At 41.5% G+C, this 27,721-nt stretch overlaps 1 protein-coding gene across 2 annotated transcripts in view; it reads left to right on the top strand.

Annotated features, from left to right (window-relative positions):
• The first annotated feature begins 4,067 nt into the window (after window positions 1–4,067).
• Window positions 4,068–27,721, top strand: part of LOC114046291 (augurin-like) — a 58,076-nt gene continuing 34,422 nt past the window's right edge. For both annotated transcript variants that reach the window (XM_027866591.1, XM_027866588.1), the window contains exon 1: window positions 4,068–4,189. The gene's annotated coding sequence lies outside the window, so the exon portion shown is untranslated. The remainder of the gene's footprint in view (window positions 4,190–27,721) is intronic.

The following is a 27,721-nucleotide window of genomic DNA, read 5'->3' as shown; positions in this document are numbered from 1 at the left end:
CCCATCAATATTTTTAGCAACTTACGAAGCCTGAAAGTTGCATAGATGCTGTCAACCTGCTATTGATAGAGGGAGTTTCCTTATCTGGGAATTTCTTATGCCAATAAACCACAGGTTCAATTTCTATCTTATCCAGATGGAGTTACAGAGGAATTCTTTCAAACATTTAAAGATTAGTTAAATAATACCTATGCTGCACAAATTATTCCCAGACATTAAAAGAGGGAAAGAAAAGCATATTCTACCAAAAAATTTTTTTACAAATGACAAATATAATTCTAAAACTCAAGCCAGGGGAGGACAAGAAAAAAAAAGCAAACCATAGATTAACTTCACTAATGAACATTGACACAAATATTTAAATAAAATCCTAGCAAGACTACAGTAGTATATCCAAAAACTTATTTGCTTTGACCCGGTTATATTTATATTAACAATGCAAAAATGATTCAACGTTAGGAAAACAACGTAACTAACCATATTAAAAAACAAAAACACTCCAAATCACACAATTTTATCAATTTGTTGTTCAGGTGTGTCTGACATTTTGTGACCCCATTTAGGGTTTTCTTGGCAAAGATACTGGAGTGGTTTGCCATTTCCTTCTCCAGCTCATTTTACAGAGGAGGGAACTGAGGAAAAGAGGGTTAAGTGACTTGCCTAGGATAACACAGCTAGTGGGTGTCTGAGGCTGGATTTGAACTCAGGTATTCCTTACTCCAGGCCTGGTACTCTATTCGCTGCACCACCCAGCTCCCCTGTCATATAGTAAGCACTTATTAAATGCTTATTCCCTTCCTTTTGCAGAGCAACCATATTAGGAGACTGGAGAATGGTGCCAAACAACAAAGAAAAATGAGGAGGAGTAGTCTTACAGGTGGGAGGAGGACCAAGAGAGAGTAAAGTCACAGAAGCTAGGGGGGGTGGTTAACAATTTCAAAATCTGTAAAGATTTGGAGGAACTTAAGAACTTGAGAAAAGATCTTGTATTCAGCTGTTAAGAGATCACTGGCAATGTTTAAAAGAGCAGTTTTAGCCCAGTGGTAGAATTTTTGAGCAGTAAAAAAAGAGAGGCAGAAAGTGTAGACTTTTCTTTCTAGGCATAATCTATACTCATAATAGCTGCACAGGGTAATGAAGAAATCTTGTAAAACATATAGCACAAATCTTTCCCCACTGATACATGTGTCTGTGGGGCATTATCCTTGTGTAGGACAAGGAAAGCTTAGAATTATTCTATTATTTAATTTTTCTCTATTATTTACTTTGCTGTTTGTTGTTGTTTGGTTGTTTCAGTCATATCTGATTCTTAATGACCCCATTTGGGGTTTTCTTAGCAAAGATACTGAAGAGGTTTGCCATTTTCTTCTCTTGCTCATTTTAAAGATGAGGAAACTGAGGTAAACAGGGTTAAGTGACTTGCCCAAGGTCACATAGCTAGTAAGTGTCTGAGGCCAGATTTGAATTCAGGAAGAAAAGTCTTCCTGACTCCAGTCCCACCACACTATCTACTGTGCCACACCTACCTGCCATTTACTTTGCTATTCTGTCTTAATTAAATACTTTGCTATTGAAAAATGGCAAAAACAAAACAAAACTATAACACTATATGAATATGAGATATTATTAATAATGTCGATCATGTACATACATATATTCTATTTTTTAAAATAGTAATAGCTAGAATTTATATGGTGCTTTAAGGCTATATAGGTCTTCAAGTTTCCTAAAGTACTTTATACATAAATTTTATATTCTTACATCCTCACAATAACCCTATGAGGTAAATACTGTTATAATCTTCATTTTACAGATAAAAAAACTGAAGCTGAACGAGTTTGGGTGACGTACCAATGTTACATAACTAGCAAGTGTGTAAAGTAGAAGATGAACCCAGGTATTCTTGGCTACAAGTCCAACAATATATTCACTATGTCACACTCAGGTCAGCTGCTATTACTATGCTCAGGGTTCTAGTATAACAATAAGGGTACAGGATTTCTGGTAATATTGCTCACAAGCCCCTATTGGTGTGCTTCTCATTACCAATCTCATTACTCGATTACTCATTCAGTCAGACTTAAATTAGCGTTTAGAAAAGGTATTTACTAATGTGGCAGAGTAAGAACATTTGGTATAAAACATTTCTCTACAAGTCTGGGGTACACATTCCACTTGCACACACAAGAGAGTAGACTCAAACTTAAAGTATAGGGTTGATCCACTGTTTGTTATTAAGTCATTTTTCAATCATGATCCACCTTCTGTGATCCTATTTGAGGTTTTCTTGGTGGCGATACTGGAGTAGTTTGCCATTCCCTTCTCCAGCTAATTTTACAGATGAGGAAACTGAGGCCAACAGGGTTGAGTGACTTGCCTAGGGTCACACAGCTAGTAAATGTCTCAGGCCAGGTTTGAACTTACAAAGATGAGTCTTCCTGACTTCAGGCCTAGCTCTGTGTCCAGTATGCCATCTAGCTGTCCCCTGACTGCTAGGCTGTCCCAATCTGTTGCTGGGCCAAGCTGCTAAGTTGGCAACTCACAATTTCTTCAGACCTTACAGCGCTCACAAGTTTTCTGCCTGAATACATCACGGCTGGCTGCTACTCGGCCTCCTCTTAACTCCTGTGGCTAGTGCTCTTGGCTCTGGTGGACTGCGCCACTAATGCTAGTCACCAGTGGGACCTCGGGGTGACCTCTGAATCTCCTAAACTCATACGGTCCATTAATGGACACATCCACTTCAGAATATTTATTCACCTAATATTAGGAAAGAAAATAAGGAAAGTATAAACACAGAGAGACAGAGGCAGCCATGTACTTATAGTTGCCAAAGCTAGGTGGGAGATGCAGCAGCTACCTTTCCCTCTATCCAGCTGCTCAAAAGAGTCCTGTTTCCTTGTAGCTGCAAAGGAAAGAGTCTGAGCTGTGGAAGGGTCCCCTCTTTTGTGTGCACGCAGTTCTGACTCATAGACTCCTGAGTCATAAGTTCTTCCAGTTCAAAAACCAATCAGGAGACTTTACAACACCACATAATACCAGCACCTGAGCCATTCATAGGTAGACACTAGCTCCCCAAAATGTCCGCGTAGTTGAAATGGAAACATTCAGAGGATATCTGTGCAAGCTTCAAGGACTGGTTCTTGCAAGCCAGTCCACTCATGATACACAGTAACCTACAGAACTCCTTTGACATTAAAAAAAGAGGTGGGCAGACACATAACACTCACTAGCTGGGTGACTCTGGGCAAGTCACTTAACCCCAATTGCCTCATATTAAAAAAAAAAAAGGGTGGGGAGAAAAGGGATACAGGTCTAGTAATGACTTGACATTTCTTTATTCCTTTCAGAGAGTTGGAATGAGAATGTAGAGATATCTAATACAATCCTTTCTTTTTTTAGGTGAGGAAATAGAGACCAAAATAAGTTAAATGATTTAACCAAAGTCATACAACTAAGGAGTGAAAGAGCTGGGATAAAATTCAGGTCAGTACTTTTAGAACACAGTAATATTTTTAAGGAGTAACCAAATATAGTGGTCCTCCCTTTCTCCCCCACATATACACACTCATTCATGACACCCTACCATACCACACCACACCATACCAAGATGGAAGAAATGACTGAGGGAGCTAGCTGTTCAGTAGAGAAATTGATCATCCAAGTTGAGCCCCTTTGCTACGTGCCGTATCAAAACGCCGTGGTCAGATTTATCTTTGAGAGGATGTTTATTTCCTTCTTGACACCTGTAAGAAATTACTTAAAATGTCTCCTTCCCCTGATCTGTTGTTCGTCATTCCATCTGCATCAAAAATTAAATCATCTTTGCACGAGGCTGCAAGGACATCTGTTTGCAATCATCCTCCCCAAGGAAGCAGTGTTTCTGGAGAAGTAGAAACCTGATTCTCCCCTTTCTGTATTCACAGGCTGCTTTTGGAGAAGTTTCCAGCAGAGGATCTGGGAAGGCTGAAGGAAGTTAGATAAGAGTGCCTTTCATATGACTTCACCACCGGGGCCTGGCTGGCTCAGGAGAGAAAATGCTTTTCCTCCGCCAGTTAGTCACTGCTTGTCCTACTTTTCTGAAGTCAAGGAGTACTCACATAAAGAGCAACTTGTTCAGTGACAGAAAAGGTCATTTCTGCTGGCCAAGCACTTGGAAAGGAGACAGGAAGCATATTATTTTTAAAAGGTAAAGTGATAAAATATTTGCTTACCAAAGGGACAGACAGCATGGCTTAAACCCACCTAGGGGTCTGCTCTATCCTGCAGGGCGGGAATGACTCCATCGTCTTGCTATTACCCTGATGGAAATAGCAGGCAGTTAGAAGCTGAGATGGCTTTTGCTTCAATTGCTTAGGGGCTCAAACCATGCAGATGGGGGGCTGTATGCACTGATGGCAGGCATATAACCTTTTCTACCTCTCTTGGAACTTGTGAACTTTTAGAAATTTCTCAGGAGTTAGAAAAAGTGGGAAATGGCTTCCTCCAAGAGGCAAAGCCAGGTTCCACTGCATTTTTAGAGATGATTGTGTTGTGAAATTGCTCCTCCTTCCAATTTTTGCTTCCCATTTTTATATATGCAGCAAGAGGATAGCAATTAAAAGCCTTTTCTGAAATGTAAATGAGAAACTTTCCACAGTCAAAGTTTATATTGTGGCATCGTTAGTATGTAAATAACACATGGTACTTTATAGAACCTGCCATAATTGGCTCTATTTGAAAGGATGTCTTTATGTAAGAGAATATTATCATTGGAAATGCAATGTAAGTGGTGCCATCAGGCATACAGTACATCTTGGGGGAGAATACGAATGTTTTATTCGGAAGAGCAAGATCGATAACTTCCTTGTTTTTTTTGTGAGTGAAACTTAATTAAAAGCAGAAATACTATATAATCAAGGGTAAAACATTTATTTTTTACCCCTAAAGATTGGATCATACAACACAAAATGCTTTATTAAATATGATATTAATCCAGGCATGTTGCCTTGGAGTCAGGGTTAAGTCTTCCATCTGATACTTGTGACCCTGGTCAAGTCACTTAACTTCACCGTATGCTAAGCAGCTGTCAAAGCCTGCAAGTAATAGAGCAATGACTGATCTGTATCAGTAGAGGGAATTTCCACACTGGGAGTTCCTCAGATGGCTAAAATCACCAGGATGCTTAAAAAAAAAATCAAGCCAACTCTGTAATTAAGAACAAAACTTCTAATTGCTCGTACAGCTGGATCTCCCCCACAGAGACCACAACTGTAGTAAAATGAATGAAATCCACCCTGTCTTTTTCCCCTGCTTGTTTGACTTGCATTGGTATTTGCCCTGGGAAACTATGCAAGGCTAACTACAATTATGCTCTGCCCACAGTGGCAACAAAGCTTTGATTTTTAGGGAGAATTACTCTGTCAACATATACTGCTTCCAGCAGGCATTTGTATGTCCAGTATCACTGCTCCTTGAACAGGGCTCAGTTGATTTTCAAGTGGGAAAGAAAAATCACAGAATCATAGAATTTTAGCATTATTTATATGGTCTGACAGAGGTACCATTATTAGAGATTGGAATCTTCTGACTGTGAAGAAAAGATTGTTGTTGTTTGTCCTTCGTTCCTGAAGAGAACCAGGACATTAGGAAGGTGATGCCTTGACTTGCAAGTGAATTGGATCTAAGTGAGAGAGGGCTGTGCAAAGTCACCAATTCCACTTTCTCCTCTGGAGCCATCTGGGTCCAGTGGAAAGATATAAATCAGGACTACTGGAGACAGCCCAGAATGTAATGGGAGACCTTGGCCTTTCTTTTTCTTTTTCTTTCTTTGTTTCTTTGTTTCTTTGTTTTTCTTTCTTCCTTCCTTCCTTCCTTCCTTCCTTCCTTCCTTCCTTCCTTCCTTCCTTCCTTCCTTCCTTCCTTCCTTTTTCTTTCTTTCTTTCTTTCTTTCTTTCTTTCTTTCTTTCTTTCTTTCTTTCTTTCTTTCTTTCTTTCTTTCTTTTTTTCTTTCTTTCTTTTTCTTCCTTTCTTTTCCTCGAGGCAATGGGGTGAAGTGAGTTGCCCAGGGTCACACAGCTAGTAAGTGTAAAGTGTCTGAGGTCAGATTTGAACTCAGGTCTTCCTGAATCCAGAGCTCTATCCATTGCACCAAGTCTTTAACAGGTCTCAGTTTGACTGAGGCAAATGAAGAAAAGAAAAAAATGAAGTGAACAGCTTGTGCATTACACTGGCCCTGGAATCTACTTTGTGCCTTTCTTTTTTTCATTAAAACAGAGGGAAATTTAAAGGGAAGAAAAAAACAAAACAGGTGATTCTGATTCATTTATACTTTGATTCACGGAAAGCCACAGAATCAAAGAGGTAGAAGTGGGTGGAGTTAGAAGGAGGAGAAAGTCATCTAGTCATTTCTTTGCCTTCAAGAAAGGTCACATGGAGAGCATATCACTGAAATGGGAAATCTCTTTTCTCCAGGGCCAGAAATTCTAAAACTGCCCCTGGTTACCTACTTTAACTTTTAATGACAGTCATGAAGGAGGAAAGCCAACTTATATAAAAGAAATGTAATCTGAACTGAACCTCAATTGTAAAGTCCAGAATTGCCTTATTTATCTGGCATCACTGTGGAAAATGAAATGCTCTTTATGGGTGATTTTCCTGACAAATGAAACTACCCCTCATTTTTTCTTTTAATTCAGGGTAGAAATTTTTCTTTAAAATATGTATATTATGCTCTATTCCCTGCTTCCTTAAATAGAATATGATGAAATTAATTTGATCATGTCTTGTTGATTGGGACCATCATAAACAAAAAGAAATGGCTATAGTAGGTAGGTAGAGTTTCTTATATCTGGTAGGAGATGTCTGGTGTACAGATTTCAACCCTGCTGTGACTTAGATGAAGTCCTAGAAAATCACATTCAACAAATAGATGTAAGTGATTTTGCCCAATGTCACAAAGCTAACAAGTATTAGGGACAGGATTTGGACCCAATCTAAAACCAAAATGATAATATTAGAATTATTTTTATGAGAAGTCACAATTTTTTCCTCCAAAATTTTAGAATCCACAAAATATAATTAAAATTAATGTAATTTGTGTAATTTTGTGATTTTGAAGCTATGGGGAAATTATTTCTCCCGTCCCTAGTCATTACTACTAATAGTTTAGGAAAAGCTTTGCCTATGAAAAGCATCCTATAAAATGGGAGACCAAAATCAGATTTAGATATGTCAAAGTGATGGGTGAAGCATTGCATTGTAACTTATAAATGTCAAAAAAGGGCCTATTTAATTCACTGGGCATAAGGTATGTTACCTATAAAAAAAAATCCAGGAAACAGGAATATGGAAGTGGTCAAAAACATAAAAACCCTTTAAGAATAATATTTAGAACTACTTTTCTTATTATTTTTTTCCTATCCAAAGAACTGCAGAGAAAAAAAATCTGACAGAAGGTACGTTAAAGAACTTTTGCATTCCCTTTTTTTCCCCTCCTTAAATTCTCTGATTCCCAAGATGTAGCAGCCAAGAAATCTCATATGCTATATTCTCAGTCTATGTAAGCACTATCCAAGATAATGGACTAAAAATAGCTTGTCCCCTGCATACATACATAGGAGGAGGAAAACTAATGAATGTGGAGCCTTTGAAAAAGGCATGAATATGTAAAACCAACAGGAGGAACATAAGGTTAAAAGAGAAGGATGAGAATGGAAGTAGCTTAGGACAGACCCTGTCATGCTGAAGTCAGGTAGTATAGAGAAACAGGTGATGAGAGATAGTGATAGCAATTTCTCTCTTGAGCAATTTTTTTAAAGTGTAGTGTTCCCAGAGCCTGTACTATGAAATGTTCTATTCTCATGACCATAATTTATGCATTTGGAGGAATTTCTCATATCGTTAATGATTTCATTATTCCACTCACTCTGGAATTTCCATAGATTACTGGGATCAATGTAGGGCTAATATATAGCTTCAGTCCACCAAACAGTGCCTACTCTACTAATAGTGAAGGCAGAAATTAAAAAAAAAAAAATCAAACAGCAAAATGTTCAATTGGTAAAGAATAGAAAAGTAAATAGAAAGGAAAGGGTAAGCAAGAGAATCATTCTCAGCCCCCATACATAAATCAGTACAATCTCCCACAGATTCTCACACTGTTGAAGAAGGATTTAGGGCTTCATCCCTAATTAAACCACTAGAAAACTCATGCTGCTAAGGGAGCATCTTCCTTCAAAAATGTGCCGCTCCTCATTTCCCAAGTCCTGTTGATGTCACCACTATACTCTCACTTACCCAGGTTCAGATCCCTGTTTCTAACTTTGAAATATCCATTCATTCCTTAACTTTTAGGATTTGTAAGATTATATAGAACAGTTGTAATAGTTTATATTTCATAGCAAATTATGCTTTTGAAAATATGAGCAAAAGTGGAACATTTTATTTCATTTGATCCTTCAAACAGGCAAGCATTATTACAACCCATCTTACAAATTAAGAAACTGAGTGAAGCTCTTGACTGGTTAAATGACTTGTGCCAGTTCACATAGCTAGTTTATAAGGGTGAAATACATTCTTTCCATTCACACTGCCACCAACCTAGTTGAACCCCATTACCTCTTACCTATACTGTTATAATAGGCTATTAATTATTATCTTTGCCATGAGCTTCTTTCTAGGAGCTTATGTAAATTAAGAAATGACACAGTCATATCACCATGTTCAAAAATCTTTAAAAAAAAATTTTTTTTTTAGCCTGGAAAGACTTGTATGGACTGATGCTGAGTGAAGTGAGCAGAACCAGGAGAACATTGTACACATTAACAGCCACATTGTGCAATATCTAATTTTATAGACTTAACTCTTCTCAGCAATGCAAGGATCGAAGACTTCTCCAAAAGTCTCATGATGGAAAATGCTATCCACATCCAGAGAAAGAACGATGAAGTCTGAATGCAGATCGAAGTATACTATTTTCTTTTTTTTCCTTCTGTTTTTTTTTGTTCCTTCTTTCTTGTGGTTCCTCCTATTGGTTCTAATTCTTCTTTCCAACTTGACTAATGTGAAAATATGTTTAACAGGAATGTTTATGTAGAGACTATATCAGATTGCATGCTGTCTTGGGGAGGGAAGAGGGAAGGTAGAGGGAGAAAATTTAAAACTCAAAAGTTTAAGGAGGTGAATGTTGAAAACTAAAAATAAATTAATAATTTTTTATTTATTCATTAAACATTTCCCAATGACATGTAAAAAGTTTTAATATTCAGTTTTTTAAATTCTAGTTCCAAATTCTGCTCGCTTTCCCCCTCATCTTCCCCCACCCCTTGAGAAGGCAAGCACAATATGATATTGATTATACATATGAAATCATGCAAAATCTATTTCCATATTAGTCATATTACAAAAGAAAACACACACAAAACAAGAAAAATAAAGAAAGTTTAAAAAGTATGCTTCAATCAGTACTCAGAGTTCATCCGTTCTCTCTCTGGAGGTGGCTAGCGTTTTTCATTGTTAAGTCCTGCAGAATTGTCTTAGATTATTGTCTTGATCAGAGTAGCTAAGTGTTTCCTGCAATGTTACTATGCACAATGTTCTCCTGATTCTGCTCACTTCACTTTGTATCAGTTCACACAAGACTTTCCAGGTTTTTCTGAAACCATCTGCTCATCATTTCTTATAACACAATAGTCTTTCAACACAATCATATGCCATAACTTATTTAGCCATTGCTCAATTGATGGGCATCCCCCCAATTTCCAATTCTTTGCCACCACAAAAAGACATGCTCAAAAATCTTTTCTGGCTCCTGATTGATTATAAAAAAAATTACAAACTCTTAAACTTGACATTCATAGCTTTAAAGAGTGGTTCCAAACTACTTTTCTAGCTATATTTTATGGGACTCTTCTGCTCTCTAGTCATATTGGACTATTCATTGTTCCATGATCTCATTCTCATCTCTTTCCTATGTTTGTAATGGGTTCTCCATCCATGCTCCCATGTCAGTTTATTAAAATATTTCTCCTCCAAGTCCCAGATCAGATGCCATCAACTCCATAAAATTCTCCCTGACCCCCTGAGTTAAAAGGAATTCTTCCCTCTGTGGAAGAAACAAATGTCACTCTGCATTTTAGCTGGTCTTTCACAGAAAATTTTATTCACGAAACAACTGCAGGGAAAGTGACAGTGGCCAGCACAGTTTCCCCTGCTAATCAAAGATTTGCTCAGAGTAAGTTCCAATGAACTTTCATGATAACAGTATTACAAAAGATGAGGGAACTCAGTCAATGGGAAAGACATATTCTTCAGTTTTTAAGGTTGGTTTTTATTGTATCTAACATAAAGGGAACAATGATGATACATTCTTGTAACGATCTGGTCAGTGGTTCTGACCTCATAGGAGATTATGGACATTGTAATTATTGCAGCACTAATTAATAACTGTTGCAACACAGAATCACAGAATTTGAGAAGTAGAAGGCACCTCAGTAGCCATTGGATCTAACCCATACATGAAAGGAATCCCAACTATAACATAACCAACAAGTGGTCTTTCAGGTTCTGAAGACCTCCAAGGGGTTCTTCATCCCTTCTCAAGGAAGTTATCCCATTTTTAGATGTCTTAAATTGTTAAGTAGTTTTTCAAGTCAAGTCAACAAGCAGTTATTAAGTGTTTACTATGTGCCAGGCACAGCGCTAAATGGTGGGGATACAAATATAAGCAAAAAGAAAACACCTGCCCTCAAGGAGCTTGCATTCTAATAAGCAGTCAACCTATAAAAGGGACATAAAAGATGACAGGGGGAAGTCTTGAGAAAATAGATGGTTGATTTGGGCCCTTCATCCAAATGAGGGTTCCTGGAAGAACTTACCAATGGGAGAAAGGGAGCACAGAAACAAAGGGAGAAGGCTTCTGAAATTCAGAGGCAAAGTCTGGAGATATTAAGCATAAGCGCAAAATGGAATAAGTCTAATACCTCTTCTATATGACAGCCTTTCAAAAACGTGAAAGGAAACCTTAGTGATTATAGACTTTCACACTTCCTCGAATGTCTCAACTACTCTTTTTGATGTCTTTGATGAATTTTATGTGCATTTTTATGGGTGTGTGGATGTATTATTGGTGTATATGCCTCATCCCCTTACTATACTGTAAGCTCTTTGAAGGAAGAAATTCTACCTGTTTTTAAAGAAATCTCTGTACACCCGGCTTTAGTATAATACCTTATGCATACTTAATAGATCTGTGAACATTCTGATTGCAACTCATCTATACTTGCTCATCCTGTGTGACTTCCGTCTATCAGCTCCCACAAATTCATCAAAGAATGTCCATCTACCATTCCTCACTATTTCTTAACATTGTAATGATTATAGTAAAGCCCATGGACCTTCTAATGATTATTCTTCTTTTTTAGAAAGTCATCTTTTTCAATCATACATACATTTCTTCAGTGAAGATAGTCTTTTCTCCATCTCTTCTTCACAGTTCCTTATTTGATATATGGGCAACCTGATCATATCCACCATATACCTCTTCATTATCAATTTAGTGATACTCAGTTTTAATTCTTTGGAGATTATGATGTTCTATGATTTGCAGCCAAAAATTCAACAAACAACAAAAATAGTAGCATATTGGCATTAAAAAGATGTGTCTTGATTTTAGGAAGATGTTTAGGGTCATTAAAGGATCTCTGCAATTTTCCACAAGCGATTGGGTTCACTCTCCCCTTCCTATTTTATTCTAGGCCCAACTTTTTGTCCATTTGTAGAATCTGCCCAATCATTTACATTGATGGATGATCTCTACAGGTCCATCTGACTGCATATTATAGTTTTAACAGACCTGAGTGACTAGAAGGATCTTGGTATCCTCAATAGTAATAGGGAAGTTAGGAAAAAGGATGAGGTTTGGGGAAAAGATAATGAGTTAAGTTTTAGACATGATAAGTTTCAGAGGTCTACAATACATCCAATTCAAGGTGTCTAATAGACAATTGGAGATATGAGGTTGGAGGTAATGAGAGAGGTTAGAGCTGAATAAATAGATATGAAAATCAATTGCAAAGAGATGATAATTAAATGAATGGGAGCTGATAAGATCTGCACAAGAAATAGAATAAAGGGAGCAGAGAAGAGGGGTCAAGACAGAGCCTTGTGGGGACACCCACTATTAGCAGGTATGATCTTGATGAAGATCCAGCAAAGAAGACTGAGGAGTTGTAAGATAGACAGGAAGAGAACCAGGAAAAAGCAGCATCATGAAAACCTAAAGAGAAGAGGATTTCAAGAAGAAGGTGGTTGGCAGTAACAAAGGCTACAGAGAAATCAGGAAGTAAGAGGATTGAGAAAGGGCCAGTAGATTTGGTAATTAAGAGATTATCGGTAACTTTGAAGAGAACAGTTTCAATTGAATGATGTGGCAGGAAGTCTCAGAGAGTTAAGAAAAAGAGTGAGAGAAGAGGAAGTAGAGACATTGTGTGATTGTAAATGGATTTCTCAAGGACTATAAAAAGAAAGAGAGATTATAGGATGCTTGCTAGAGAGCATGGGTGGATCAAGTGAGGATGTTTTGTGGATGAAGGAGATTTGGGCATGTTTGTAGGCATCAGAGAAGTAGTCAGACAGGGAAAGATCAAAGATAAATAAGAGAGTGAGGATGATAAAGGGGGTAATCTGCTAGAGATGAAAGGATGGTATAGAATCACTTGTGCGTGTAGAGGGGCTTTCCTGGGCAAGGAAAAGAGCCACCTCTTCACATAAGATGTGGGTGAAGGAGGAGATTGTAGTGAAGTCATCTGAGTGATGTGAGGTGATGAGGAAGAAAGAAGAGGGAGTTGTCAGTAAATGGTCTCAAAATTTTTAGTGAACCATGAAGTGAAGTTCTCAGCTGAGAGAGTGAAGAAAGGGGAAGCCATAAAATATTTTAGGAAGAATGGAAAGGTTTAGAAAACTTGCTGTGATAAGTGGGATAGTGAATTAATTGGGTCAGAGTAAAAGGATTGCCTTGCCATGGTGAGTGTCCAATTGAGACTGTGCAACAGAAATTTGTAGAGGACTCAGTCAAGAGTGTTTTCCGATTTTCTCTAGCTTTTGTTCAGCAATACACGAATAGGCCCAAAGATATTAAATGGTGGGAGGAATCTAAGGCTGAGGTTTGACAAGGCAAAATCTTTGATAAGATAGAGGGAAGAGACTCAAGAGAAGAGGGCAGGGTAGAATTGAACTGCTTCACCAAGGGGTCAAGACGGGGAAGTAAAGAGACTGTAGCCAAAGCAAAGTTGATGGCCTGGGAAAGAATTGACAGCATGGAGGAATGGAGGTCATGGTGAGGATGAAAAACAGGGTTTAGCAATGTAAGGCTAAGGGAGAAGTAGAATAACAATTTATTATAAGACAAAGGAATTTCAAATTCATGAACATAGGACAAACTGGAAATACAGTAGGGTCTTACATTCTCTATATTCTTCAGTCAATTGTGTGATGGTGAAGAGTTAGGGTCATTAAAGGATCTCTGCAATTTTCCACAAGGAATCTGGTTCACTCTCCCCTATTGCCTACTAAACCCTTCATCAAGAATGCCCTCAGTGTGTACGTGTGTGTATGTGTGTATGTGTGCTCGTGTACATGTATTATTCTCTTGAAATTTTATGTAGATGGGAAAGTAGACATGAAATACAACCATTGTTGATATTTCTGTTACCATTTTCACCATATTAATAAGGTCTGAGTTTTTCCCCCCGTATCTTTGGTATCTTCCTCTCTTTCCTTGTGTATCAATTCTCCAATGCCTTCACAACTTGTGTTGCATCTAGCACAAATCTCTCTGTACCATCAGTCTAATCTAGCTGCCTTCCTTGTCTTTGTTCTCTTTGATGCCAGTTCCACTTACTCTAATAAGCACATCTGAGACTGTGATGTCAGAGTCCAAGAACGTTAGCTCCACACTTCCCTATGGTGAAAAGAGTTTGTTATAAAAATTCTTGCTGATCTTTTCTATCTTTGGTCAATTTGGTGCCTTCCTGCCAACTTTACGCTCCTTAAATGTCTTCGTTTTGTTGAGTCCCTAGTCAACTTTTCTTTAGAATGGTTTCATCCACCACTGCTTTTCTCTAATTTACGAGGTTATATTCCTTCTCTATAAAATTCTATAAATGAATTAATATTCTTAACTAACCCTCAGTGATTGTATCCCTCTGTTCAATAAGGAATAATAACAATAAAAACAACTAGCATGTATTTATTTATTACTAAGATGTATAAAGTACTTTACATATTTTTATCTCACTTGATCCCCAAACCAATACTGTGAAGTAGGTATTATTATTATTATTATTAATCCTATTTTATAGATGCAGAAATTGAGGCTGAGAGATTAAGGGGTTTACCCAGGTTGTGTCAAATCCTGAAATAAATCAAAGCCACGAGCTGAGGAATAAAGTTTCTTTAATTGAGATAAAAGGGAAGCAAACCTGCCATTTTGGGGGATGACTCATGAGTTCTGAGCACAATGGATTTCCCAATGCTAAGACCCATGCAAAAGCTTCTTATATGCTTAAGAGGAGAGAAAGAGGAGGTAGCAAGGCCTAGTCATGAGATCCCAGTGGCCCTTGGCATTCTGGGTAAGGAAAACCACTTCATTGTGGTTGTTTTGCCCTTCATGCCGTGAATCCCAATGGAAGGGGGCAAGGACATTAGAAGCTGAGATCTAGCTTAAGCTAGGTTCCTTTACAAGGTAAAATCTCTGGGTGGGGGGACTTAGGGTGTGGTTCAGCTCAACCTAATCAAGAACAAATATTTTAAAAGTAGGAATGTAAGGATATTGCTGAAATTCTGAAGTTACAAATATCCTTAAGGGAATGGAAGTCCACATTGCATTTGGTATTTACAATTTTTGTCATATTAACAATTTTTCTGTCAGATCACACAATAACTGTTTGAGGCTGAATCTGAACTAAGGTCTTCTTGATTCCAGGTCCAGTGGTCTAACCAAGAAGTCAAGCATTTGCTGACCAAAATGATTTTTAGTCTATTTCAGTTTCCTCATTAATAGTAACTGATATATATTGATTAATTTTATATATATATATATATATATTTTAGGCAATTGGGGTTAAGTGACTTGCCCAGGGTCACACAGCTAGTAAGTGTCAAGTGTTTGGTCTGAGGCCGAATTTGAACTCAGGTCCTTCTGACTTCAGGGCTGGTGCTCTATCTGCTGTGCTACCTAGCTGCCCCTATTTTATATTTTTAATGTTTGTTGATATCTATTATTTCTTTCATCCATTTTCTATTTTTTAACATTAATAACCTGTTTAAATAGGTTGGATTGTAGCTGCTGTAATTGCAATCCCTCTCTCTTTTGTAGTTTATTTTTCAAGCCTTGATCTAACACATAAGTGACAATAGAGAGTCAGTAAGATCAAGCTTACCATCCTGGCAGCAAACTAAGTTTGCCCTCTGAGGACCTGCCTAATCACCAGTAGGCTGGTCACTTGGTGATGAATTCTTTGGTCATGGCAACCAGGGAAACAAAGAAAAATACCAAATGCTCTCAGTCCTGTGCAGCCCCTTTCCTTTCGTCCTTGTACATAGTGGACAGTTAATGAATGCTTGTTGAATTTGCAGCTGTATTAAATTAAGTTTCGGAGAGATGTTAAACACTTCAAGCAAACAGTTCATTTAGAAGGGCCAGATTCAATCTGTGGGAAGCCCATTCACAAACAAAGAGGCATTGAATTAAGTGCTCCAGAAAACAAAGCAAAACAGCCGGTGAGGTTTTTAAAAGCAAGTCCAAAGTCACGGTCCCAATGCTTCCTCCAGTCTTTTGAAGAAGGGGCAATGGAAAGATTTGACTCTTAACCTTAAACTCCAGTGCTAATGGATTACCTTCTCCCTTCCCCACCCTGAAGTAGAGTTCTGTACTTTTCTATTCTTGGCTTCCTCTGGAGAGATACACTAACTGATGTGCTGGAGTGATTTGGGAGAGCAGATTGTTAAATTTTCAATGCAAGCATTTATACTTTGGAAATGAGCAAATTAAAGACCAGGATTTGATTTATTGTCTTGTTGATTGTCTAGACTGAAGAAAATGATGGAAAAAAATGTCAATCACGTAGATTAAATTTAAAAGTGTGTCTGCTGTACTCTTTTTTCAGAGAGATGGTTGATAAATATTTATCCAAACACCACCAGAGAGATGCATTGTAACTTCATTAGTAATGGACAAGAGAATTTTTTTTTTGGTGGCAAGTGGGAGGCAACAAAGTTCAAATTCATCTGGCATTTGAAATCTGGACAGTGGTCCCTGGGGAGGAAAGAATGATCCTCTTTTCTTATCCTGCTTCCAGAATTTCTCTGGATTCTCTGCTATTCTCTTTTAGCCAGCATGACAGTTTTATGGGGATGTGGGACTGGTTTAAATGAACACTAAAGATGTTGTCATAATAATCCATTGCTCGAGAAGAGTCTGTCTTTGGCCTGGAATGAGTAAAGGCCATAGTAACTTCTTAGTCATTGTAATGTGCTGAACTGGACGCCCGAGAGAAATCAGAGCATCACACCCAATTGACTTTAATTGAGAGCGCGTTTATTTGAGCCGGCCGGCGACGGACCCCAGGCGTGCATCCTAGGGGCCGTACCACCGAGGGTTTCATCTGAGATATTTATACTGTCCGGTTACAAAACAGGGTCTGGTGGGGAGCCGGGAAGGGAACAGGGTCTGGGGGAAGTGCCGGGAAGGGAACAGGGTCTGGGGGGAGTGCCGGGAAGGGAACAGGGTCTGGGGGGAGTGCCGGGAAGACAGGTCAGGTTATTTACAGAGCAGGATGTTGCACCCCACCCTTGAGGATTTCACCCAGGGTGTTGTAACAGCCGTTAGGGGAAGCGGAGCCAGAGGCCCCGGGGCGTGGTGCCCCTGGGTCCTAACGGAGGGTCTATCACATTCCCCCCTTTTCAAGGGCAAGTTATACAGAGGACTCATCAGAGTCCAGGGGTGCTGACTCTTTCAAATCCAGGGGTGTATAGGATTTGCGTAGGACAAACAGTTTCAGAGACTGTATACGCTGCTGGATGTAGCGGGAGAGACAATTCATGATGCAAGGGGCGACCAATAATCCTAGGAGGAGAAGAACCAAGGGGCCCATTATAGCAGAGAGTAGAGTGGTGAGCCAGGGGGACCAGTTATACAAGTCCTGGTACCAGGAGGAGCTGCGGGCTCGGATCCAACAGGAGGGACTGGTAGTGAGTCAGACGAGAATTAGAGATCCACCGAGTGGGAGGGGTGTGCAGCAACTGCTCCAGGTGGTGAGATGCAGAAATCTCAAGGGGCTGGCCGAAGGTCAGCTTTGTTGCCTCCCTGACCAGGGTCGCGACAGCCGCGACAGTTCGAAGACATGTAGGCCACCCAGCAGCGACCGAGTCAAGCTGCTTGGAAAGATAGGCCACTGGGCGATTCCAGGGCCCCAAAGGATGGGTTAGCACTCCCTTGGCCACTGCCTGAGATTCTGAGACATAGAGGCGGAACGGCTTAGTCAGGTCTGGCAGGGCAAGAGCGGGGGTGCTAGCTAACGCTCCGCGCAGTTTGTTAAAAGCCTCTTCCTGCCTTGGTCCCCACAGGAACTTGGCAGGCTCACCTGACAGTGCCTCATACAGTGGTTTAGCGATTTCCGCAAATCCTAAGATCCACAGTCGGCAGTACCCGGCCATTCCCAAAAATTCGCGGAGCCCGCGGCGGGTTGCTGGGGCCGGCATGCCCAAGATAGCCGACACACGTTCCCGCGAAAGCAGCCTTTGTCCGGACTGCAGGGTGAATCCTAGATAGATAACAGATTGTAAGCACAGCTGAGCTTTCTTACCCGAAACCCGATAGCCCGACTTGTCCAATAGCTGCAGGAGGTGCAGTGTAGCATCTCGGCAGGTCGTCTCGGATGAAGCGGCCAGCAGCAGGTCATCCACATACTGGAGGAGTGTGACCTCGGGGTGGGATACGCGAAACCTGGCTAGGTCCGAGGCCAGGGCTGAGCCAAAAAGAGTAGGAGAGTTCTTGTACCCTTGAGGCAATCGAGTCCAGGTTAGTTGGGAGGACGTTCCGGTTGAGGGGTCGGTCCATGTGAAAGCGAATATAGGCTGGCTGATAGGGGCCAGCGGGATGGAAAAGAAAGCGTCCTTCAAGTCCAAGACAGTGTACCATGTGCGGGTTGGAGTCAAAGAGGACAACAAGGTATACGGATTAGGCACAGTGGGATGGACTGTCTCCACCCTGGCATTTACCTCCCGCAAGTCCTGGACTGGGCGAAAATCTCCGGATCCGGGCTTACGGACCGGCAACAGGGGAGTGTTCCAAGGACTTTGACATGGTCGTAGTATGCCAGCCTGAAGAAGTCGGTCGATATGGGGTTTGATTCCCAGAAGAGCAGGTCGGGATACCTGATACTGTTGGACCCGCACAGGAGTAGCAGTAGACAGGAGTTGGACCACCACAGGGGCCTGGTGGGCAGCTAGCCCAAAAGGGTTTAACTCAGCCCACACTCCCGGCACTAAACTCCTGTACTGACTCAGCAGTGGGGACGGGGCATCAACCGACGGCCGCCTGGGAGAAAGGAGGCGGGACTCCTCGGAGAGGGGACAGGTCAAGACGAGCTGGGGCACGCTGACCCCCAGGGTGGGAGTAGGTCCCTTAAAAGAAATTACAGCTTGGAGCTTATGCAAGAGGTCTCGACCCAGGAGGGGGTAGGGACAGTCGGGCATGACCAGAAAAGAGTGAGACACCGAGCCTTCCCCTAGCCGGACCTCACGGGCGGTGGTGAAAGGCACTGCTTGGATACGGCCTGTAGCCCCCTGGACCTGTATTTTAGAGGAGGACAGGGGACCTAGTGGAGAGTTCAGAACTGATGCAGCTGCCCCTGAGTCTACGAGGAAAGAGATTGGCCGACCCCCAACAGTGAGTGTCACCCTTGGCTCCAGGGGGTCCAGAGTCATAGTAGACTTGGAGCCAGGGCACCCCTAATCATCCATGTCCAAGGTTAGGACCGGCTCTGGTTTAGTCTTTTGCTGCCGATTTGGGCATTCGGACTTCCAGTGGCCAGTAGCTTTGCAATATGCACATTGGTCTCGGCCTAAAGGGGGCCTGCCCGTATTTCTCCCTTGAGGCCGGGGACCAGGCCTTCCCCCTTTTCCGCTTTGCCTGTCCCCCGGGATTTGTGCCAGAGCTGCCACGACTGCCCGTGTCATGGAGCGTGCCTGTTTTTCTTGCAGCTCCTCCCGGGAGTCATAAACCCGCTTGGCTACTTCCATGAGTTCAGTAAGAGTCTTACCCTCGAATCCATCCAATTTTTGCAGTTTTCGCCGGATGTCAGGAGCCGAATTAGACACAAAGTCTATCACCACTGCTCTCCGGTTGTTAGGATCCTCAGGGTCAATGGGGGTGTAAGTGCGGTAGGCCTCATACAATCTTTCCAAATAAGCAGCTGGAGATTCATTTTTCCCTTGCTTGACCTCACTAACCTTAGACATATTGGTGGGCTTCCTCGCTGCAGCCCTTAACCCCCCTAACAGTAACTGGCGATACCTGTCTAAAGCCTCTCGCCCCCGATCAGAATTTGGGTCCCAGTCAGGGCGACTTTCGGGAAAAACATGATTCCGGCGGCCCGGATCAGTTGAGGGGCGGCCGTCGGGGTCCATAACCCTTTTCCTGGCTTCCAATATGATCTTATCGCGCTCCTCAGTGGTGAAAAGAACCCGCAGGAGCTGCTGACAGTCATCCCAAGTAGGCTGGTGTGTATAGAAGACTGTCTCCAAAAGGGAAATCAGACTTTGGGGCTTGTCTGAAAAGGACGGATTCTGTTGTTTCCAATTGTATAAATCACTGGTTGAAAAGGGGACATAGACCATGAAGGGTCTCCCCGACTCCCCGGGGGTCGTGGGGACCTGTCGCAGGGGAAAGGCAGATACAGTGGAGTCGGGGGAAAACCCGGACCCGGAGGAGCCGTAAGGCGTCCCTGTTCGAGTATGAGGAGGACTTGTCAGAGGCGGGGCCGAGGGGTGGCTCCGCCCCTGAACAGGATATGGTGGGGGTCGGGGCTCAGCCGGGTCCAGGGGGTCAGGATCGGAAGGGGGTAAGACCTTGGCTCCTACTTGCGTAGTCCCGGGAATTTTTTTTGACCGGATGTTGGCTCCGAGTGCACCCCAACTTTGGACAAAGCTTGAACCCGGAGTGGCTTTGATGGGGGTTTAAAATCTATCCATGCAGTTATATATGGGATCTGATCGGGATGGCCAGGGGTCCCATAAGCAATCTTCCTGACCCTCCCAGTAATGGTCACGTCAAATGTCCCTTCCGGGGGCCACCCAACCCCAAATGTAGGCCATTCTTGCTGGCAAAAAGTGGACAAATTTTCTTTGGTAACCTGAAACCCATATCCCTTGGCAATGCGCCGAAACTGTTTAAAATTCTGTAGGACAACTGAGAGAGGGGTCCCCGGTGTGGGGCTTGACGGCCCCTGGCCCATCACGGACGGGAAGAGGCAAATCAATTAGGACAATCACAGACGGATAAAACATATAAGACAGACATAAACAGTTAAGGCAACACTCCAGACATTAACATGTGGCGCCAGACTGCAGATAATCAGGACTCTCACACGGCGTCCCGTGGAGGTCAGTAAGGGCGTTACAGCTGCGTCCAGCCAGGCCACTTACTTCCGTTGAGTACTCACCGATCAGACTGAGACCAGAGCGCTCGGTGCCCAATTAAGAAATTTAGAGGAAGAATACAGGGCGGGCTGGTTCGCACGGGATAAGTCAGTGTTCGGGGCCGGGGCACATCTTCCCGGTGGCCATCCCCTGAACACGTCCCCCCCGGCCTTCCAGCAACGCCGAAGCAGCTGGCCCAAAGGGCGATCTCGGTGGGACCTCCAAATGAACTGGACGCCCGAGAGAAATCAGAGCATCACACCCAATTGACTTTAATTGAGAGCGCGTTTATTTGAGCCGGCCGGCGACGGACCCCAGGCGTGCATCCTAGGGGCCGTACCACCGAGGGTTTCATCTGAGATATTTATACTGTCCGGTTACAAAACAGGGTCTGGTGGGGAGCCGGGAAGGGAACAGGGTCTGGGGGAAGTGCCGGGAAGGGAACAGGGTCTGGGGGGAGTGCCGGGAAGACAGGTCAGGTTATTTACAGAGCAGGATGTTGCACCCCACCCTTGAGGATTTCACCCAGGGTGTTGTAACAGCCGTTAGGGGAAGCGGAGCCAGAGGCCCCGGGGCGTGGTGCCCCTGGGTCCTAACGGAGGGTCTATCACAGTGCTTTATTATTGTTGTTGAAATTAAAATTTATCATTTTAACTCACATTACTATTAAGAGAATAACTAACACATAATGTTATAAGTTTACAAAGTATATTCAATTGTAACATACTCATTTGATTAATATCTCATAATTTCCATTCCCCTGCTATTTCTGATGGTCACCTCTTCCTGCCCCACCCTCAGATTATAAAAGGGCCTTTAAAAGGTGTCCAGAATGGATTCAGAAAAGGACTTTGAAGTTGTAATTGACCTATCCAAAATGTAGTGTCTCTTCACCTGCCTCGCTCACTCAAAAGCACTTTCAAACTGCATTCCTTTCTTTTGTCATCTTTGCAGTGTGCTGCCTTTGAAGAAGGATACACCGGCCTCGTTGGGAATGTCCACTCATCACCAGGAGGGATTTTTCTGTAGCACTTGATAATTTCCAACAGAGAATCTTTCAATAGGAAGAGAAGGTCTAGGTCCAGGTCTCTTTAGTACCTATCTTGGTCTTTCCACATGCTCTCTGCCTCAGGAAAAGCCTATCCTTAAAGCCACTTTAAAAGATAATGATGATAATAGCTAACAATTAAATAGCATTTCTAGGTTTGCATAATGCGTCCAGTATTTTGTGTCCTCTGATCCTCATAACAACCCTCTGAGGTAGGAGCTATTATTTTAGATAATAGCAGAGATTATAGCTGTGGGTAGCATCCCTGATGAAACCCTGTCATATTGACTCCAAGGTTGGTTCTCTATCCATCATGGCATACTTCTTCTCTAAAGAATCTCATTCAACACTGCCCCCCCTTTTCTATGGAATGAAGCTGTCTTCATACCCCAACTGACAGTTCCCACTTGAGGCAAAAGATGGCCTTAGCCTACTTTTGTTCACATAGGCACAACAAATCCCAATAAATGAAAAAAATCTCTGATAGCAGTCACAGTCCATTAATGAAGAGGTTGCCCTTTTGGTACCACATATAGCTACAGGGACTGAATTTGAGTATCTATAGCTGGTCTGGCTCTTTTTGTTCAGTCATTTCAGTCATGTCTGACTCTCTGTGACCCCATTTGGGACTGTTTTGGCAAAGATACTAGAGTGTTTTGCCGTTTCCTTCTCCAGCTCATTTTACAGATGAGGAAACTGAGGCAAACAGGGTTAAGTGACTTGCCCAGGGTCACACAGCTGGTAAATGTCTGAGGCTGGATTTGAACTCATGAAGATGAGTTTTCCAAGCCTAGGGCTCTATCCACTGCATCACCTAGCTGCCCAGATATGGGCCTTGGCAAAGTTGTAATTACAGAATAGGTGATGTTTCTTTACCAACTTCCTGACTGACCAAAAAATTAGGACTCTGACATAATAAGGTTTGACTTGCATAGTGCTACATTAAAAAAATTCAACAAACATTCAACAGGGGTTCAATATGTGCAAACACACTGGTCTAAACTGAGCCTGTTGTATAAAGGAATGGTGGCTGATAATTCTCTTCACATTAATCATGTAGGGAAACAAATAAAAAATGGGTTTCTTGGTCAACATCTGCCAAGCATGTTTTCTCCACAAGTGATTTCTGGCCTTGAATAGGAACAGTGGTAGCGTTCTCTTTGCGACAAAGAATTTGCTATCCTGTGTTCACTCTGTTTCCGTCGAATCTTGCTGCTACTTTATTCCCTTTACTTCAGCTTTGGAAGCTGACATGTTTGAGTTGCTGGTTTTTTCTTTCCTTTTTTTTTCTTTTACTTTAAAAACCATGACTATTTTCACTACCTATGACAAAATTACTGACTTTGGAGTCAGAGGAACTGGGTTCCAGTCCTTATTCTATCACTTCAACCTATGTGACCTTATCCTCCCCGGGCCTCAGTTTCCTTATCTATAAAATGAAAGGGTTGGACAAACTAGTCTCTGAAGTCATTTCCAACTCTAGAAATACAATTCTATGATTCTATTAACTCTCCCCTTCTACCCACTATCCCCACCCCTTACCACTGCCAAGGACCGGTAACAGTGGTTCAATTCAATTAATAAATTAAGCACCTACTATGTACCAGATTCTGTGCTAAGTGCTAGAGATACAAATAAGAAAAAGAAAGATAATCCCTGCCCTCAAGGAGCTTACAACCTAATGGGGGTGGGGGTGGGGAATAACACATGAAAGGAAGCTGAAAGGGGGTTATCTGATATGAGAGCGTGATGTTCCATAGAGCTGAAACCAAGTAGAGTTGCTGATGGAAAATGAAGTGTTACATGGAAAGTTCTAAAAGTTCTTTTGTTGTTTGTCCTTTGTTCTCAAAGAGGACCATGACATCAAAAAGGTGATGCCTAAACTTGTAAGGGAATTGGATTTAAGTGAGGGAGGGCTGTGCAATGTCACTAGCCTCACTTTCTCTTCCAGAGGCATCTGGGTCCAGTGGCAAGATATAGATCAGGATGACTGGAGATGGCCCAGGATGAGGTGGGAGACCTTGGCCTTTTAAGCTAAAAGCTGAAAGTCCTGAGCCCTCTATAAAGGAAGGCTTTGGGAAGACTTTATTGCTCCAGCCTCTAGCCCTCCAATCAGAGGGAAGAGACAACTGAGGTAGCTTAGAAGGCATTATTAAAAACCCGAGTCAATCAGCATGATGATGAGAGATTTCAGGCGATGGACTTTTCCTGGAGGAAGCATAATGTTCCCTGGATTCAAGACTCAAAACCAAGCAAAGCTGGAGTTACCTGGGTTCTGTCCTGCTGCAATACGCCATATCCCATCTCCATACCTTGCATGGGCTGCCCTCTTATTCCTGGAATGCTCTTAGTTTCCCCGGCTTCTTTCAATATTTTTTTTGTTTTTGATTTTTTTGTATTTTGTTAGGCAATGGGGTTAAGTGACTTGCCCAGGGTCACACAGCTAGTGAGTGTCAAGTGTCTGAGGCCGCATTTGCACTCAGGTCCTCCTGACTTCAGGGCCGGTGCTCTATCCGTTGCGCCACCTTGCTCCCCTCTCCTGGCTTCTTTCAAGAATCAACTCAAACCCCATCTTCTGCTGCAGGCCCTTCCCAGCCACCCCCCACACCAGACGCTAATGCCTTCCATTGTCGGAGCAGCTTCACATACTCTCCATGTATCTTGTATGTAAACCTGTCTACATGTTTCCTTCTCCATTAGAATGTATACTTCTTCAGATCAAGGACCTATTTTTTTTTTTTGCCTTTCTTTGTATCCTTGGCATTTAGCAAAGTACCTAGCATACAACACAGTGAAGGATTACTAAATGCTTGTTGACTGACTGAATGACTAGCACATTGAGCTTCATCCTCCTCTCTGCTTTTCAGTGTTTCTCTTTCTGTCTAATGCTTAGTGGGAGCAGGGTCTTTCTTTTGCTTTGTTTTGTATACTCAACACAATGCCTGGCACTTAATAAATATTTATTTTCTCATTGACTCACACGGGGGTCTTCGAAGCTACTCAGCGTTCCCCACAGCAGCAATCAACAGGAGCTTAGCAGTTCTTACTGATGCTGATTTTTCCCTTACCAGTCAAACTGTCTACTTCTACATTCTCTTGGACTTCTGCTCAAGTAAAATGAATTTCTTTGAGTCAAGATGTTCTTACTGCTTTATTATGGTGACTGTATAGTTGGTATGCATATCACAAACAAAAAATTACACACTGGAATAAAGGCCATCATCAAAGAAATATGAAAGGAAAAGAAAGCAGTCTACTTGGGTGTTGAGAGTGGGGATAACCAATAGACAATCCATATGTTCCTCTTGCACACTTAAAATAATAGAAATTGAGGTCTCCCAACACATTGTGTGGACATTTTCTGCTGAATTTTTGGGAAGGATGTGGTTTGTTTTTGTTTTTTTTTTGGCTAGGCAATGAGGTTAAGTGACTTGCCCAGGGTCACACAGCTAGTTTGGGAGGGATTTGGGAAGAAGTAATATGGGATGGGTAGGTATGGGTAAGGTCGGAGGTGCATCTTTGGAAGGAATACTTATGTCAATAAGATCACAAATCCATTGACGTATTGGACTATGCCAAATGATCATTTGTTTATTAACCATTGCCTTCAGTGGAGAACTCAAAGCAATGATGACTCTTATTGGAAATTATCAGTGTTGAGGCAGTGTTTATGGGACGGAGGGAGATGCCTTACCTGGACTCCATCAAATTTATATTCAAACTGCTGGTTAGACCAATCCTATTTTGCCTTTCCTGCAGCCTGCCACTTATGCTATGGCCAAAGCCATATTGATCACTGGAAGACAAGGGCAATGAAAGATAGATTGTAAAGAATAAGAGAAATGTGGAAGTTCAATACACAGTCTTGAAAGAGGTTGAAGATTCTCAACATTTTGCTACACTTGTTTGATATACAGTTGGTGAAATCAATTAACAAGCTGCACATTATTCTATTTCCAAAGGAAACAAGATGCCTATTTCCTCACCCCACCCTTAATAACACCTCCCAAGATCCTCTATAAAGTACATTCTATCTGGCTTTAATAACTGATGTTTAGATGATCTCTTAGCTATTTGAACTTCTAATGAATGTAGAGAAATTCAGACTTTGTCAGCCTATAATAATCAGAAGTGCAATAACATGACATGATTGACTAAAGTCGACTTTAGCAAGCTTCTCTTCCATTGTTGCCATTATCAGGAATTCAGATAAAAACCAATTCTGAACCATAAAAAAATTGTAGGAAAGCTTTGTACAAATGATCAATTTGCTCTCACCCCCAATTCTATGGCATTATTTAGCCAAAGGACTCCATGCCTTCAAAATATTGAACTATTCATCCTTCTTTCATTTTATATTTTGTGGATTTAAGTAATAGACTTTAGTGCCAGCGAAGTGTTCCTTAGACACAAAGAAAATCTGAGGCAATGGATTTTTTAAAAATTCCATTCCCAAGTATTTTGTTTCTTTCTGCAATAGAAACAGAGGTGACAAATCAAGCTGCCTAAAGTTGGAGGGAAGAATTTATCCTCCAGAAATATTTTATTGAGAAACAGATTTCTTGCCGTGTGGTTGAAAGGTTGGAATACTTTTTTTTTTCCATACTGTGCTAGACATGACTTGCTCCAGATAAAAGGCAGCTTGTGTAAGGAACAAAAATACCTCTCAAAAATGTTGCTTGAGCTGATAACCACGGGTGGTTTTAGAGAAGGCTGAACTGTTAATTACATGCCGTCAAAGCTTAAAGCTCAGTAAAGTGGATTGTGGGTTGGTAAGTGAGGGGGGAAGGGGCACTGAGTGAAAGGGCAAACCCCTAATGTGAATAAAGTACACTAATGTTAAAATTATACTGAAGCTTGTTGCTTCTTATTAATGGAAATTGATTCTCATATTTCTTACAGTTGAGATCCAGCATTAGTGGTCATTTGCTATTCGAAGTATTGGCAAGCTCCCAGATGCCAGTCTCTGTGGAGGTAGCACAGGAAATGCAAAAACAATTTTTTCTGCCCAGATACTAGGGATTAGCTACCACAGAGAGTAGTATACTGTGGAGTGACCACTGCCTTTTAGGCTAGGTGAGAGAGCCCCAGTGACTTGACTCGAAATTGCCTGGAAGAATCACATTACCTCAAAACTGAAGGGAATCTCAGATGCTGACTAGTCTAACCCCTCTGATGGCATGACAGGAATTTGCAAGTCCCTTTTGTGGAAGCAGACCAAACCTAGGTAGTGTCATACTTTGGGGTTGGTGCTTGAAAGATAGCATGCTGTAGTGGAAAGAACACTGCAACTGAAGGCAGAAGAGTTGAGTTCAAATCCAAATCACTTCATTTATCTGGGACTCAGTTTCCTTCACTGTAAAATGAGAGGGTTAGACTAGGTCAGGGGTTCTTAACTTTTTTTATGTGTCATAGACCCCTTTGGAATTCTAGTGAAGCACAAAGACCCCTTCTCAGGGTACAGATTTTTTTTTAATCTGTAATTGAATGAAGTGTTAAATTTCATAAAGATTAGTGAAAATAACAATGTAATTTTTTTCTCTTCCAAGTTCATGTGCCTCCTGGGCCCTCAAATCCCATGTTAAGAACCCATAAACTGAATGCTCTAGAATGTTTCTTCCAGTTCTAATTCCTTTGAGGAAACCCTCATTTATTGTCCTTAAAAAAAAAAAACCCTAGCAAACAATATGCCAATTCAACTGCTAGTTAAACTAACTATAGCAAGAACAAAACAGGATTTTTTTTTTTTTGCCTAATCTATGTGGTATCCCACAAGGCAAGGCAAGGCAATAAAGGGCAAAGGCAATATTAAGTTAAAATTATAAGAAGGAAATCCATTTCCAAATTGGTGAGCCAAAGTGGCATTATACCTGCTATTGAAGTCAAGCTTCCTTTGTGAAAAAAGAAAGCAAGCCATTAAGGACTTTAAATGAAAAAAAGTAAGAAGGAAAGAAAGAAAGAAAGAAAGAAAGAAAGAAAGAAAGAAAGAAAGAA

This window comes from Vombatus ursinus, unplaced genomic scaffold (genome assembly GCF_900497805.2).
Source record: "Vombatus ursinus unplaced genomic scaffold, bare-nosed wombat genome assembly UNPS02014781.1, whole genome shotgun sequence".
In the NCBI taxonomy this organism is placed as follows: domain Eukaryota; kingdom Metazoa; phylum Chordata; class Mammalia; order Diprotodontia; family Vombatidae; genus Vombatus; species Vombatus ursinus.
Note: the sequence above shows the minus strand (reverse complement) of the source record. Positions and strands in the feature narration are given on the sequence as shown.